This window comes from Pleurodeles waltl, chromosome 10 (assembly GCF_031143425.1).
Source record: "Pleurodeles waltl isolate 20211129_DDA chromosome 10, aPleWal1.hap1.20221129, whole genome shotgun sequence".
Lineage (NCBI taxonomy): Eukaryota > Metazoa > Chordata > Amphibia > Caudata > Salamandridae > Pleurodeles > Pleurodeles waltl.
The window spans coordinates 993,941,973-993,959,693 of NC_090449.1; positions in this window are offsets into that span (position 1 = coordinate 993,941,973).

Consider the following 17,721-nt stretch of genomic DNA (forward strand, 5'->3'; position numbering starts at 1 on the left):
ACTCTTGTGGCATTACATGGGGTAGCTGTGACTCCACCATCATGATCAAAAAGGGTTTTTAACCTTTTTAAACTAATAAAGGGATCCTGAGACACCCATTAATAACCCTCACAGGGTCAGAGTACCTCTACCATAACCCATTCAATTATTTTCAGACTCTTATTCAATCCCCATGTACCGTGCCCTGGGTTCATAAAATGGTGGGCACAACTTTCTGCACAGGTTGCGTCCAGCCAATCACACTACTGCTTATGTTGCATAGAGGTGTGACGCTCCTCGCAGGAGTAGCAATGGATGTTTGTCCCAATACATACAGATTTATTTTCCACGTAATAACTAGAAAAACACTGAACGGAAGCACACCAAATCACAAAAGGTTGCTTTCTGGAATGACCAGGCCCTAGCTTTCTGCCAAATTTGGTGTAATTCCGTCCAATGGTTCGAGAGCAATCGCTGTTCAAAATCCCTTTGGAAAAATGAATGGGGTAAAAGCATTTTTTGACCCCCCTTTTTCTTAGCCCCTGCATGATGGATCACCCCAAAACCTTTCAGAAAGCAGCTCATGTGAGTGTCAAAATGTTTTTGAAAATTCTGTGAAGATTCGTCAACCGATGCCAAAGATCTAGGCAAGTAAAAACTAAAAATGCTTTTTCTATAGAAACTAGGTCCTGAAAGTACACTTTTTGTTATTTGGTGTGAAGAGGTTCAGCAGTTTTTTAGATTTGACCACTCTATTGTTGGTAGAATGTGAAGGAAGTGGCTACTACTAGGATTTTGAAGTACAAGTATTAGCCACCTTACATGAGTGGCAGTGTGAGGTGATAACCCCTGAGGATCCAGATGGAATGCTAGAGTTTGAGTATAATGAATGATGACTACTTGCCCAGTGGTTGGAAGCCTTCCTCCTCAATTCTCCCAAGTATGTCCCACAACAACATTGACGTCATGACGTCATGGTGATCAAATATTCAAAGATATATATATATATATATATACATATATATATATATATATATATATATATATATATATATATATATATATATATACAAGTTTATATATATATATATATATATCCAACAAAAACGAAAAATTATATATATTGCACGCTCAGGATTCAGGGAAAGTGAAAAACAGGTTTAATCAAAGCACAACGCGTTTCGGCTGACACAGCAGCCTTGGTCACGTGGTATTCACCACCCAGTCACCTTTGTTAAATACTAACCCGTCATAAACATAAAAATAGGACAGACAGCAGATACCAGAGAGAAGAAAGAAAAGCAACCTTAGAATCATAGTCTCAAAGAGAATTACATCTGAATTCCAATGACTAATCACATCTATACCAATACACAATTGTCATATAAATAAATAAATATATATATATATATAAATATATAAACATATAAATATACAAATATATAAATATATAAATATAAAATACCTAGTTATACAACCGTGTAAACATACAAAGGGAATATAATGGGGAAATTAAACGAGCAGAGACAGAAGGTAAAAATAGGCCAAGTCATGGAAGTCCACCAGACTGATATATCATAATAAAATATTGTTACTTATAGATCAAACGGTGAACTAAAACCATACGATGTAAAAATTGATTAGCAACCTTAACCATACTACCTGCAATAGTAATACCCCTATACCACTTTTTATACAGTTAGTTATATTGGGACAGATCAGCAAAATAAACAAATTAATAAGGCATTTTCTTATCTCATAATCTGTACTGACAACACCCAATATCGTGTAATGTAGGAAGAAGCGGTGGCAGGTGGAAAGCAGCATTAATTCCATCCGACCCATTAAATCTGAAAATACATATAAATACACTTAATAAATAACCCTATATACCCAAATCTAAGAAAACATCATTTTAAAAAACTGTACCAATTATAAAGAAATGATGAATTAAAGGTGCATCTCCTGCTAACACTCTCTATTAGCATTAAAGACAGTTATTAGGTTCTCTAAAATACTATTAAATCTTTGGAGTTCACTACATACAGACTTATCTACAGCAAAATGTCCAATTATGAATTATCGTATAAGTGAGTATTTAATTCTTCCCCAATATTCAATCCTTTGGGTATCTTAGACTCCAAATCTAAAATGTATTTTGACTCTTTTTTCCTCAGTATTAATTCCCTATTGCCCCCTCTATGGAATGGAGGGACATGTTCAATGCCAAAGTAAGCCAACTTAGTCCAATCAGAGTTATGTTTTTCTTTGAAATGTCTTTCTACAGGATAATGATCATCAACTGAAGTAATGGCTCGCATGTGTTCCATAATCCGTTTCTTAACATTATGTTTGGTACTACCAACGTACCATCTTTGGCAAGGGCACCCCAATATATAGATAACAAACGGAGTGCTACATGTTATAAATTGGTTAATTAACCTGTTTTTACTAGGTTTACATAGTGCATACTGTTTCCGCATAACACTATTCCGGCATGCTTTACAATGCCCACAGGGAAAGAAACCTTGTAAGCCATGTTGTTTAAGTTGAGACCTAGTACTAATATCATTAGATCTTAACGTGTCCTGTAAGCTACGTCCTCTTCTAAATGTAATCTGAGGTTTATTTAATATTGAATCACCAATAACAGAGTCACTTTTTAGTATCTTCCAATTTTTAGCAATGATCTTCCTAACTTGTTTCGTATCATCATTATATGTCATAATAAGTCTAATGTCATCATTACTGTCCATCTTTTGCTTGGGAGTATTGTCAAATAAGATGTCAGTTCTTTGTATAGCCTTGATTTTATTACTTGAGACTTTCAGGGTGTCCACTGGAAGCATGTAATAGGCTGTTGCCTGCTGTGCACTTGCGGAAGAGTTCAGTATTGACCTTGTGTTCATCAATCTTTATAAGTATATCCAGAAGCTCAATTGAAGACCTACTCATTTTACATGTCAGACCTATATTAAAATCATTGTTGTTTAATTTACCAACAAAGTTGGAAGCCTCTTCCTCAGAACCTTTCCAAATAATGAAAAGGTCGTCAATATATCTTAACCATAGGATTGCCTGACTGGTTTCTGGATATTTTTCTTCATCTTTAAAGATATTCTCTTCCCACCAGCCTAAAAAAAGGCAGGCAAAACTCGGAGCAAAGCAAGTGCCCATCGCAGTCCCAAGGGTCTGCTGATAAAGGACCCCATTAAACAGAAAGAAATTATTCATCAAGCAAAATCTTATCATATCTATTATCATGCCAGTATGTGCCAGATATTTAAGTGATCTGGCATCTAGAAAATGTCTACAGGCTCCAATACCTTGTTCATGGTCGATAATCGTATACAAGGAATTGACATCCATAGTTAATAACAGGAAATCATCTTCCCATACAATACCCTCAAGCTTACCAAGAAAATCCTTAGTGTCACGGACATACGAGGGAAGATTGACAACAAATTCCCTAAGAAAATGGACAACGTATTTGGAGACATTTTCCAATGCACTCCCGCATGAGGATACTATAGGTCTTCCAGGTGGATTGGTCCTATTTTTATGAATCTTGGGAAGAATATACAACACCGGTAGTTTAGGAAAGTCTCTTTTTAAAAAACAGTATTCTTCCCATAACAATAAGCCCTTATCTTTCCACTCCATGAGCAGTTGCCAAATGCCCACAATACTATTGTTGTATATTTCTTTGGTGGTAACCTGATAGAATTGTGTGTTATTAAGTTGACACATAACTTCAGCAATGTACTTTTGTTTCTCCATAAGTACTATATTGCCGCCTTGTCAGCCGGGCAGACAATTGTGCCTGTATCACTAGCCAAAGATGTAATCATTTTTTGGGGAGATTGTGTTAAATTATGGTTGCATTTGGACTTAAACCATGTTTTATGGCGAAATTGTGTCAAGTCTTTTACCACCAAATCATAGAATGTATCAATATTATCGTGGTTCATGATAGGGAAGAATGTAGATCTCGGCTTGAAACCAGTGGGAACAGACAGATCATACGTAATATTTAAATCATCAAGAATTTGATAAACACTCCTAGTTGCAATGGAGTCTGCAACGTTATTCTCCAATTCATACAAGGCAATCAAAGAGTCTACATCACTAATATTAAGCACATCATGGGAAGCATCCCTATGAGAACCATCAACCCCCATGTCAGGGGAATTCTTTTGTTTGAACCATTTTTCTAATGAATTTGAAGAAATCAATCCTTGTCTCGGCATAGTTAAAGCGTTCTGTGGGGCAAAAGGAAAGGCCTAAACATAATGTAGATTTATCACTATCAGATAACACAAAATTAGATAAATTTACAATAGTTTTGTTCACCCTATTTTCATCCATTAGGTTTGTAAGTTGGAGCTTTTTATTGATTTTGCCACTTGCCCCACATCGAAATTTGTTCTTATTGCGATTTCTGACTCTCTCTCGCCTCTTCTGATTCCGCCCCGTCTTCCTCTTCGACCTGAAGCCCTGCCTTTGTAATTGGAATTTTGTCCTTGTTGGTTCTTGGATACCTGCCTGCCACGTCTCAGCAGGCGGTATTCGTCTAAAAAAGTTGCAGGTTTGTTGGTGACTTCTTCAATAGACTTCTCACTCTCAGTGGAACTGGGGATATCAGATTCCTTTGCACTTTCAGCATCAGTTTCCAAAGAAGAATTTCTCTCCATCATAGGTTGGCGGACAGGGGATGATTTATATAAATGATCGTATTTTCTATTAAAGGTCAAAATTCTTCCGCTTTCATAATCCCCTATGTCTCTATGTAGTTTTTGTTGTTTTTTAGTTTTAATTTCCTCCTCATATTTCTTCAATCTAATGTTCATTGTCTCCATAAATTTGGATATCATCTCCTTCTCAGAACGTAAGTTCAAATCATCTTTTATTCTCTTGATATCCCCTAATAGGGTTTTCTGATCCTGCCACGCATATTTTATCAGTATCTGGAGCATATGTCTGGAGCTCATAGCTGAATTTTCTGCCCATTCCTTTAGCATCTCTGGATTGGGTGTCTCGTATGATAGTGTAATAAAATATATATTTCCTCGTGTCAGTCACCACTAGATAGGTATAGTTAGGACCTAGGGCCAGATGTAGCAAACTTCCAAATTAATTGCGACTTGCAATTTGCGAGTCCCAGCGACTCGCAAATTGCAACTCCCAATTTGGAATGCAGTACGGTGTCTCAGACACCGACTGCGACTCGCTATGGGGTCGCAATGACCCACCTCATGAATATTCATGAGGTGGGTCGCAATTTGCGGCCCCATAGCGAGTATAGGCACTCGCAAACATGGAGGCCTGCTGTCATCAGCAGACCTCCATGTTCGTGACTGCTTTCAATAAAGCAGTTTTTTTTTTTTTAAGTGTAGCCCGTTTTCCTTAAAGGAAAACGAGCTGCACTTAAAAAAAAAAACCGAAACCTTTAGTTTCGGTATTTTTTCAGGGCAGGGAGTGGTCCCTTGGACCACTCCCTGCCCTGAAAAAATATTTTTGGGTCCATTCACAAAGTGGAAGGGGTCCCATGGGGACCCCTTCCAATTTGCGAGTGGGTTACCATCCACTTGAAGTGGATGGTAACTGCGACTCCATTTGCGACCGCGTACGCGGTCGCAAAGGGAATTGCATCCCACTGCGAGTCGCAAATAGGAAGGGAACACCCCTTCCTATTTGCAAGTCGGAAATGCATTTTGCGAGTCGGTTCCGACTCGCAAAATGCATTTCTGCATAGGAAACTCCGGTTTGCGACTCGCTGAGTCGCAAACTGGTTCCTACATCTGGCCCCTAGTTTCTACATAAAAAGTGTTTTTTTACTTGCCTATATTTTTGGCACTGTTTGATTAATCTTTGCAAAACTTTCCAGAAAAAAAGTATCAGGTGATCCGTCCTGGGGTGGGAGGGGGGGTTAGCTGAAACAAAGGGGGGGATCCCAAAACACAGTTTTTCCCATTCATTTTTTCAAAGAGATTTTGAATAGCGATAGCTCAAAAACTACCAGACGGAATTACACTGAATTTGGCAGGAAGGTAGGCCCTGGTCCATAAAGAGGACCTTTTTTTGTTTAGGTGTAATTCTGTTTGGTAGTTTTAGAGAAATTAAAGAAAATCCAAATTTGTATAGCTAGGGACCCAAAGGATTCGCAGCCCCTCCTGATCTTGTGCAGAGATCAGATTGGCTGATAACACTTCAACAACAGAAGATGTTGAAGTGTTGTCAGCCATTGTGGGACTAGGGAGTCCAAAAAAAAAGTAAAAAATAAAGAAAAGGGGCCAGGGAATGAAGAACTGTTGACCCCTGGTCTCTGGTGCTGAAGTCCCTAAGGGACTAAAAAGCATGTTTTAAAATTTTATGAGTGCTAAAGTAAAAACAAAAGCGAAGCGAAGGCTCCCACCAAGTCAAAGGGGCTTTTGTACAAAAAACATGGTGGGCGCAATTGGCCTGCTGCCCCGGGGAACACCACCTCCCCGGGGCATTCAGGTAATGATAAGAGGGGGGCCTGTGGTCACCCCAGGGACCACCACCTCCCTAGGGCAAAATGCAATTTATTTGCAGGGGCTGTGTGCCCCCCTTGCTTTGGGGACCCCCACGCCCCCCAGGGAAAATATTTAAAATAAGAAAGGGAGTCCCTTTGGGACCTCCATGCCCCTGGGGACCACCACCCCCCAGGGCTATGTCCAAGTTGGAGGGGGTTGTGCGGCTCCCCTTTTGAAGCCACAGATGGCCCTGGAGCTGTCACCCCCTAGGTCTGGCTCCTACTATGTCCAGGGGTGTCTACTCCCGGGACTTAGCTGTTTGCTGTGGCTTGGCTGCACATTGGGTTTTGACAGCTGGACCTGTAAAGCAGGTCCCGCTGTCAAACTCCAAAGCTTTCATCTCAGTCTCCTGCACACGTGCAGAGGACTGAGATGAAATGCTTCAGCAAGAAAAAAGCTGCTGTCAAAGCAGCTCTGTGCCTGCTGAAGCAATGGCACTGCGAGGGAACCCTTAAAGCTTCCTTTGTGGTGCCAGGTTTTTTTATTATTATTATTTTTTAATTGTAGGGGCTGCAGGAGAGCCCTGTAGGGCTGCCTCACAATTCCAGATAGCCCATAAAGGGCAAAAAAAAAAAAAAACAGCTCAGTGTGAAGGTCTCAGACCTTTGCAATGAACTTTGGGGGTTCGAGTCCAGCTGGACTCATTTCCCTTTTTTTCATAATAAAAAATATTATGATAGATTTAAAAAAAATAACAAATAGATTTTTTAATTTAAATAGAACACAAAGCTCAAACTGTTTCCCTCTCACTTTCTTTCTCTCTTTCTGTCTCTCTTTCAATCAATTTCTCCCACTCACATACCCACTCATACACTTATGCACCCACTCACAGACCCACTCAGAAACTTACGCACAGACCCACTGACACACTCATGCACCTACTCACTGACCCCTGCACACACGGATGCACCCACTAAAACATTGATGTACACACTCTCACACCCAGATTGAGAATCTGACAGCCACTCTCACCCACAGATAAACCCTCTCACAACTATTCTCACACCCAGAGAAGCTGCAGCCAAATCCTGCCGCACATGGCCAAAGGGCTGTGCACAGCATGGTAGTGGGTGGTTAGGGGGTGTTGGCAGCAGGGTCTGGCTACAGGCCAGGTCTTGCGGGCATCCTTCCCTACGTATGGGATGGTTTGCCTGCAGCAGAGATATTTTTGCTCCCCCAAAATATTTTTAGATTTTGGACCTCCAAGCCCAGGTGGTCCCTGGGGCTTGGGGGTCCAAAACAGACCACCTTCATATTTTTTACTATTTTTTCCAAGGAGGTGGGGGTTCCCGGGGCTGTGAGGGCCACGCACACCCTGCACAAAAATTCTACAATGCCTCATTGAGGTGTTGGTCCCTGGGGATGCGGGGGCTGCAAGGTCCCACCAGACAAATTTAAGAGGCCCAGGGGAGGTGGTGGTCGCTGGGGTTGCAGTGTGGCCACATGGCCCCCTGCACACAATTTAAAGATAGCCCCAAATAGGTGATGTTCCTCGGGGCTGCGTGGGGTGCATGGCCCCCCCCATACCAAAATTCCAAAATGACCTGGGGAGGTGATGGCCCCCAGAGCTCTGGGACGGCCACGTGACCTCCCCACACACAATTTTCATGAAATCCCCAGGGAAGGTGGTGGTCCCCTGCAACGGGGAGCGGGGGCAGCACGGCCCCCTGCACATATTTTCTACATCACCCCAAGGAAGTCGTGGTGTTCATGGCTACCGGGGAGCCAGACAGCCAATCCCATTACAAATAAAAAATGCCCCCAGGACTTGGCCCAACCGGGGGCTTAAAAAAGACAAAGTGCAGGAACCCTCCCAACACTTCCTGGTTTAAAGTGTTGGCAGCCAGTCAGAGCTGTGCATTTGCCTCCATGAGCTCGCCTTTTTTCGGGAAGTCTTTGCCATCCCAGATATATAAATCTATATTTCCCTGAATATCTCAAAAACTATTGAACAGATTTACACCAAATAAGTGAAAGCATTATCTGCATACCGAAAGCTAGCTTTCTGCAAGATTTGGTGTAATTCCATCCAGTGGTTCTGGCTGTACTCTTGTTCAAATGTTGTAAGGGAATTAACATGGGAAAAGCAACTTTTTTGACCCCCTCCTTTTTCTCTGCCCCCGCTTGACGGATCACAACGAAACTTTGCATGTGCAACAAGAATCAAAAGGGATCTTTTGGGGGGGAAATTTCATGAAGATTCATCCAATGGTGCTAAAGATATAGGCAAGTCAAAAATGCTGTTTCTATGGAAACATTGTCCTGATTATAACTACCTAATGCCGACCGCAACAACGTTTATGAATATATATATATATATATATATAAAAACGAGACTCAGCACATGTTTGTATCCACTATTAGCGAGAAAAAGTTTCATTGTATATCTCATATCCTCATGAGGTGCCATATGTCAACATTATTCCACCAGTCAGATCTTCTTAAAAAGATTTTTTGCCTTTACAAGTTCATCTGTGATTGTCCATATATACATTCAAGTGATAATCAAACTAGCCGTAGCCAACGCGTTTCGTCCTAACGGACTTCTTCAGGGCTACAAACATACAAACATAAAAAAAACATAACTAAATACAAAATTATTTATATATTTTACACATGTGGAGGATGCTCCCTATGCAAAATAGGAATTAATAAAATACAGAAGTTCAAATATAATATCCAGATCGAATAAACTATTAATTATTTATTAATTGCAATACTACATACGTAGTATATGTATTAGGATGTTCATACGGAAAACTGTACATAGGTAGTAGCATTCGGAGCTTAAAAAGAAGGGTGAAGGAACATGTGAAAGCCGTAAACAATGGTGATGTGAAATATCCTGTGGCTACTCACATACAACTGATCCATCCCGCCAATACCCAAATATGGTTTCATGGACTGGAAATCGTGTCCCAGTGTGAAAGGGGAGGAAACAGGGAACTCACACTTAGACAAGCTGAGGCAAGATGGATATGTTGCTTAGGAACTGCATATGAAGGATTGAATGTCAATAATGGATTCCACTATTTCTTGACAATCTGATTGATAGGTGATATATCAAGGATAAAGTATGAGTTATCTCTTTCGGTATTAGAGTCCAATATATGACAAGCAGTACACATAAATGGGGATATTGAATGTATTATATGGTTGTCAGATAGACAGAACCATTAACAATAATTAGAGATAAATGATGACAATATATCACAAATAGGAACCATGAAGATTCAAAGGAATGGAAACATTTATTGCATTTTTGTCTCCTGAAAGTCCAAAGAGTCTTGAAACTGCTGCTAGATTTAGAGAGCCAAAGAAATAGTGAACTGACATATTTGATAATAATACACTAATAAAGAAAGTAATACGCTTTGGAAGAATACGTTATTAAATGATGGATATGATTATGTACAAGTTTTAAATCAATATAATGGTTGAGTAAATGAACTGGATTTACATACAACATTGAGTAAAACATATGGGTTGATAGAATGTGGGAACATCACAACATGGCCGCCACAGATTTACACTCTAAAATAGTCACAAGTTTGAGAAGAGTTATAAATAGCTAATTGAAACTGTTGAATACATTACAAAATGTTAAAAAATCAGGCAAATTTGAGAGTTATGCGATTATATTTGGTTAAGATTAGGTTTATTGTTTAAATCACCGTTGTGAACCTTATTAGGTTCTGAACCTTATTGTTCGACTTCATGAAGGCACTTTTGCCAGAATCAGAAGTGGTAAGGATGGTGAACTAACAGATCCAGTTTCCATTGAGAGAGGATTAGGGCAAGGCTGTGTCAACTGTATTTAGTTTCTAACTAATTGTAATAATGATTCACCTACGTTGGCAGGTAAGAAAATCCCAGTACTGCTCTATGCGGATGATGCTATCATTTTGTCAAAATCACCCCAGGGATTGCAAAATTTGGTTGACCAATTTTGTTTATTCTGTAGAGACTTTGGCCTGGAAGTCAACATCGAGAAAACTAAGTTTATAGTCTGCAGCTCGTGAAAGAAGAAAGTGATAGCCAGTACATTAATGAACTCTATCCCATTGGAAAGGGTTAATGAGTTTGATTACCTAGGGATTAGGCTGATGGACACAGGTAGATGGGATGCACATATTAGAAAAGGAGCACTTATAATATGTCAAAAAGGAGGGGCTTTGGGACGTAAAGCCAGAGTTGTAGTTAGCCCCCCCTAAATCCCTTTGCAGAAATCTACAAAGCTCAGATTTGTGGCTCTGCACTGTATGGTGCAGAGCAATGGGGCTTCCAAAGAGAACGGGACACCTTTCACATTAAAGAGAACGACTTCATCAGGCATATAGTCACAACAGGGAAAGGTACCCGATGATCCCTCTCAGGCTTGATCTCGGGATGAATAGCATCAAAGATGCAGCAGGTTTAAGGCCCTCTTATATTGGATCCATCTCTGGAAAACAGAGGAACTAAAACCTTTCTGTGAGGCTATCAAAGACCTTATAAGGAACTAAGCAAATGGAAAAAGGTCAGATGGCTAAGGAAGATGAAATCAGTCTGGGACGATCTGGGCTTCCCCCAATACTGGGAGAGGCCCGAGTCGATCCAAGCCAATGGTATCCCATTGGTCAAATTGAGATATTGGGAGAAGGCTAACGAGCAGATTCTCCACAGTAACAGAGTGGGTCGTTTAACATAAGAATTTCTGCTTGTTAAACAGGAGCCATGTCCAGAGCAATTCCTAGATCTCTCAATACCTGCACATGCTTGTGCTCTATTCCTCCAGTTTAGATATGGTACCTTGCCAGTTAAAGGTTTTACTGCCCGCTGGTCGCAGAATAGTCCTGAGGCCGACAAATGTATAAATTGTGACCTATGTGTGGAGTTAACTGAACATGTGCTTTTCTTCTGCCCCCTATACAAGAGCCCAAGGGAAAGATGGATCATCCGATTGTGTAAGGCTCTGCTCTTATATGATCGTGCAAATGCCAACAGAATTTGCAAATATGACCCGTTCACCTTAGTAGTAAGTGCGGTTACCAAATTTCTGTCAGCAGCTTGGTCCATTCGCTATAGGGCTATCACAGTGCCAGGTCCTAGTGCTTAGCCAGCACTTCGGGCAAGATCCATTTGACCATGTGGGTTGGGCAGGGCCTTGGAATAGACCTCTTTAAGGCAACACACAGGCAACACACAGGCAACTTTCCTCTGTTTTTGTTATTTTTTTCACCTGCATTAATTGTAATGAGCTATTTTTATGTATCTGTTTTGATTTCTGTGCCAATTTAATACAAACTTAATAATTGTTTTAAGTTATGACATACGTTTTCATTGCACCGTGCATGTGTCTTTAATGATTCAACTATGCTCAAAACCAGCTTTTATGACCATGTGTTGGCAGAAGATTCTTTTCATTAAATCATGTTGTCTAAATTATTATAAAACTGTGCCATTTTTTAATATAAACCAAGCACATTAAACCTTGGGCTGGGTCGTCTGGTTTTTATTTTGACTATGGTGTTAGTTGGGAAATTTGAATCTGTAACTATCTATTAACAATTTTGATAATTTTTAAGCAATTATATTTTCTCATTTTGATACAGATGTTTTAGAAGTTTTAGAATTTAAATGTTGAATTATGTATTGGGAACATTGGTGGATTACAGTAGGCTACTGCCTATGATTGTTTTTTATTGCTAGTATTTGAAGGTTTTAGGAAAGTTATTTTTACTCTGAATCTTATCTTAAGTCATTGTGCAAGCACAATGGCAATGAATGTACTTTCTCTTTATTCTATGTGTAACTTTTATGACCAAAGGTCAAAATAAAGTATGATTTGATTTGATTTGATTCAATAAACAAGTTGTGTTCTTGTATATTATTGAGGAATACACCCGACTTAATAAACAACGGGAACACTTCAAAATGGCCGCCATGGGTGCATGTATTGAAACAAGGCTTGAGGGAAACTATCCAGGTGTCAACAATTACCTAAGATTATAAAAGTGGCATGAGCAAACGCAATAAGATTTGATTTGAGACTGTTGAATAGATTAAAAAAGAAAAAAGAAATCAGGCAAATTTGAGAGATATGCGATTACATTTGGTTAAGATAAGGTTTATTTTTTAAATCACCGGTGTGATTCAATAAACAAGCTGTGTTCTTGTATGTTATTGAGGAATACATCCGGTTTAATAAACAACGGGAACACTTCAAAATGGCCGCCACAGGTGTACGTAGTGAAACGAGGCTTGAGGGAAACCATCCAGGTGTCTACGATTAACTAATATTATAAAAGTGGCATGAGCAAATGCGATAAGATTTGCTTGGTTGACACCAGATAGAATTATGCTAAGATGAACATCATACTTGTAAGGTAGGAGTTCGCTTAGGTTAAAATATAACCAAGTACAACTAGTCGATTGCATTCTGTTTTTCTGGTGACGAGTATAAAATAGCATATTTAAAATTATATTTGGTTAATATTAATGTGATCAGAATTCTATAAGGCCGATAAGTGTTCTATACACTTGGATAGCATCAGTATGAGATCTATTGCAGCAATTTATTCCAATATGGCCGCTGCATTTCACATGCATGTAAATACATCAGCAACAACACATCACCCAATATATCCCATGACCATGATTTTTAAATTATTTATGTATAGCCGGTGGTCCGGATAAGGTGGGACAGCTTAACTTATTGATTCCGGATATTATCTTGAAGGATATATTATTTTGTACATTATATTAATACCCTTCAGTACAATTGTTGTAGATATGTGCACTTGTTTTAAGAAAACCATGTAGACGTTCAAATTCTAATTTGTATTGCAATGACCACAAAATGAGAGGATAACAACAATTAAATTTACTCCACATGTTAGGGGGAATCTATCGGATATATAAACAAATGAGCCTCACCATAAAATAAGGGCACTAATGATTGGGTTGTTTACAATCCTATGATTACATTTTTAAATGGCCGCTGTTTTCATCTGTGTCTGTCTCCGGGTTAAAATATTGGCTATGTAAAAATTCTACAGACTGTGATAACATTAAATTGAAATGACATAGTAATTTAGGCAGATATAGAGCAAATATGCCAGGGGAAATCAAAATACATATGTGTTGTTAGAAATTGGTAAAAAGGCGACATCAGAATATTGTAAATAGCATATTCAATAAGATTGTAGATACTTAATATTTTAGAATATATAAATAATTTTGCATTTAGTTATGGTTTTTTATGTTTGTAAGTTTCTATCCCTGAAGAAGTCTGTTAGGACGAAACACGTTGGCTATGGCTAGTTTGATTAGCACTTGAATGTATTTATGGACAATCACAGATGAATTAATAAAGGCAAAAAATCTTTTTGAGAAGATCTGACTGGTGGAATAATGTTGACATATGGCAACTCATGAGGATATGAGATATACAAAGAAACCTTTTTTTCAGTAATAGTGGATACAAACATAAGCTGAGTCTCGTTTTCATTTGTTATACCATGATTCCTGGTGTCTGAGGATTAGGGGTTGGCCCTCAAGACTCGTGCACATATCAATATTTTTAAATTATTCATGCAACTGAATGCAAAGGTGCAGCAGCAATCGCCTCGGCCCCCTATTTGTATTTATAAAATATATACATCTCTGCATATATTATATAATATATATAATCTCTGCATCCAGATGGACTGAACATCACTGACAATACCACTTGATTTCTGCATATCTGAAGAGTTCTCAGGACTGCATTGATTCCACATTCCAATTGGAATCTTCACTCATGATGCTTTTTGAAAATCCACCAGTGTCAGCTGTGCAGCCACTGAGCAAACCATCTTGTACTACCTGAGGAAGGCGGAAGCTGAAACGTTGTAGTAGAAATATATTTTTGTTCTTTAATGAGATCATCTGTTTGAGTCACTTCTTTCTTGGATATTACAATTTCTTGTGGCTCTTTGTATCCTTTGGGATCCAGATTTTTGCCCTGGCTGGCTGTTGTTTTCTTGTGATCCTGCATCTTCCAGTATATATATATATATATATATATATATATATATATATATATATATATATATATGTGTGTGTGTACTTATATATAAGTTTCTGTGAAAAGGTGTAAGGAGTAGGAAAGAGTGGAAAGAGTAGGAAGTCTTAACTTGTCAGTAACAGTGCTTATCTTATACATTTCCTTTGATATAGGGTGCTACTCTTCCCCCTCATCAAACCACTCCTCGTTAAACCTCAACTGTATCCAGTTAGCACTCGCTCTTGACAACAATACAGGTTCTTTGCTCAAGGGCTGTTCCATGCAATCATGGGTGTCCTTATGAGGCTATGATCTCGAGATTTGCTAACATGATAATGCTTCTTGAGGCAAATGAGCTTTTGGGAGACTGTTTTAGACGTCTCGCAATTGCTCTCTAACTTGATCTTGAAGACCTATTGGTGCTGTTGACAACAATATGGGGATCCATCAGATTTAAGGAAACTCAAAAGTGAAGGGAAATTTTAAATGCTGAGTCATGGTGTTCCAGCTACATACCACCACAGCGAGCATTCTGTCCACCACTTTTTCCTACATAAATCCAGGAATTCTAGTTACATTTTCTTATATATCATCGTTTTTGCTTAGCAGCCTACAAATCTCACAACCAATTGTTGCAACTACTTATTAACCTTTTTCTCCATAAATGTAAAGGATTACATGATATATTTGCCCCGAAGAGAAGACCATGTAACTATTGAGCACTAGTTAAGTATGTCAGAAGCTTGAATTCAGAGTAAGTAGCTTTATTTGAAACTTTGGATTTAGGGTACAATGTTTCACGCTTGGGGTGAGATACAAATGATCGAAATGTGGGTGTTTGCACTGTGTATTCATATAAATACTTGTTAAAGTAGTTAACGTATTTTTGAATTCCTTGAGGAATCTAACTCACCACAGAAAAGAAGAAATGGAGTTGCCTTGAAGCTTGTTAAAGTGATCAGTGTCTGTCAAAAGCCATTTGCCTGCTTATCAATTTGACCCAAAAGAGAATGTTACAGAAGAATTAACTTCAATAATAAAAATACTAATGAAATCTAAACATTTGCAACCAATTAACAATGACAAATAAATCTTAGGTTACATAAAGCTAATTAACAAATTTAAAGCCTCTTCTTAACAATGCGACTGAATGTGAACATAGGTTCCTAATACAAAGTTAAGAAGTGCTTGGAGCATCACCAACTAAAATATAAATAGACATCCTCCAAAGACCATGCACTTCGTAAAATGTGATCATTAGTTTATTTATTTAACATACTAATGGATGTAATCACTTAGGATGGCTATCAATTAATTTAATATTTACTTTCCTAGTTATTATATGCCTGGAAAGAAGTGTAAAATGAGCCACTTTACAGATTTTAAGAAGGAAGATGGTGGGTATTCAACCAAGCATTTTCGCTTTATGGGCAAGGAATAACAGCCTCCAATGCCTAATTAAAGACAGTGTTATTTCAGTAGGTCTAATGCCTTCCTCGTGTTAATTTAATCTGTTTAATTTCTTATTTGTTTCCTTTTTTGTATAGTGCTTGGGCAGCCAAATGACCTGGGAGTATGGGTTAGAGGAAAGGAACTCTCCAGTTTTTGGGTAAGGTACCACACCAAATATGTAGTAAACATGCCACATGGAAGAGACTACAGGGCTGGTTTAAGCACCCCCTAGCGCCTCTGTGCGCCACATTAGCAGCATTTTTCTACACTAATGTGGCCCAGCGAGGCCAAAATCGCCTCACCAAATTTACAAAGTGGACTTTGTAACCCTTTGCACAACATTATGCCTGCGCCAGGCATAATGTATACAAAGGGGGCATTCCTCCATTAGGGGGGCTGAAAAAATGGTGCAAAGAAATCTAAAAGATTTCTTTGTGTCATTTATTTTGGCACATTTAACGCCTCCTCAGAGCAGGCGTTAAAAGGCGGCATGCCATTGTTTTCAATGGGCTTTACACGATTAGCATCAAACTTTTTGTTACTGTTCTTTCTAAGCTCCGAACTAGCATAAGCAATTTTGATGCTAGTTTCCTAAGTACCGCCATGGTGCACTGCATCTTAAATACGGCACACACATGGTGGCGTTGCGGGTTGCGAAGGGGCACAAGCACAGGGTGCAGCACCACGTTTCTTAAATCAGGGCCTACATGTCATGGATGAGCCCTCTGAAGAGTCAGTGAATGCAGAAGACTGTGTTTGTAAAAATTGTGTTAGAAATGGGGTCTTTGGTTGGCAGTCAGGTTACCCCATGTCCAAGCAAGTACCCTGACTCTAGTCAAGGCAAAGGAGAAACACACCCGGTTAACCCCCGCTCACCTTCCTGGTATTTTGGCACGAGCAGTAAGGCTTAACCCAGAGACAATGTGTACAGTATTTGTCCCAACACACACAGTGATACAGTGAAAATACTACAAAATGACTCAACACCAGGTTAGAAAAATAGCCAATATTTATCTGAACAAAATGACAAAAGGACAAAAATCCGACATACACAGGCAAAGTTATAATTTTTTAAAGATTAAACTTCAATATAGCGCTTAGAAACGCAAATGCTTTGAAGGTGTTGTGATGGAGTTGTTCCCAACAATCTGATTCCAATGGTGCCGGTCACAGAGTCACATGGACCCCCAGGTACAGTACCTTGTGAAAAATGAGGAAACAAGCCGGTGCACAGAGTCGGGGATCACAGTGTCCCTGGATCTATGATGGTGTTGGTTCCAGTTCTGCAGAGCGTAAAAGCAGAGGCGTCAAAAAGAGGCATCAGGTCCTTGCTGCAGAGTGGTGGAGGTGACGCGGTGGCGGTGCAAAGTGTTGGATCCGCGCACATCCAGCCAGGTCGATCTCCAGCAGTCACGGACACGGCGTGGTGCGGCAAAGTCGGGTGTCACAGACATCGGTGACATGGCACTTCGGGACTCACGGAGTCACAGACTTCAGCGGAGCTGCTGCGGCATCGGGCCTACGGGGTTGTTACACTCCAGCACGGACCATGGGTTCAGTTGCAGACAGAGGCACGGAATCCCGCAGTGGCATCAGTCTGGGTCATACGAAGTCAGTTCACTTAGGTTTCCTTGGTTTTTCCACCAGCTTCTCCTTTCAAGGGCTGAGGGACTGGATTAGGCACCACTTGGCAGGGAAAGTGTC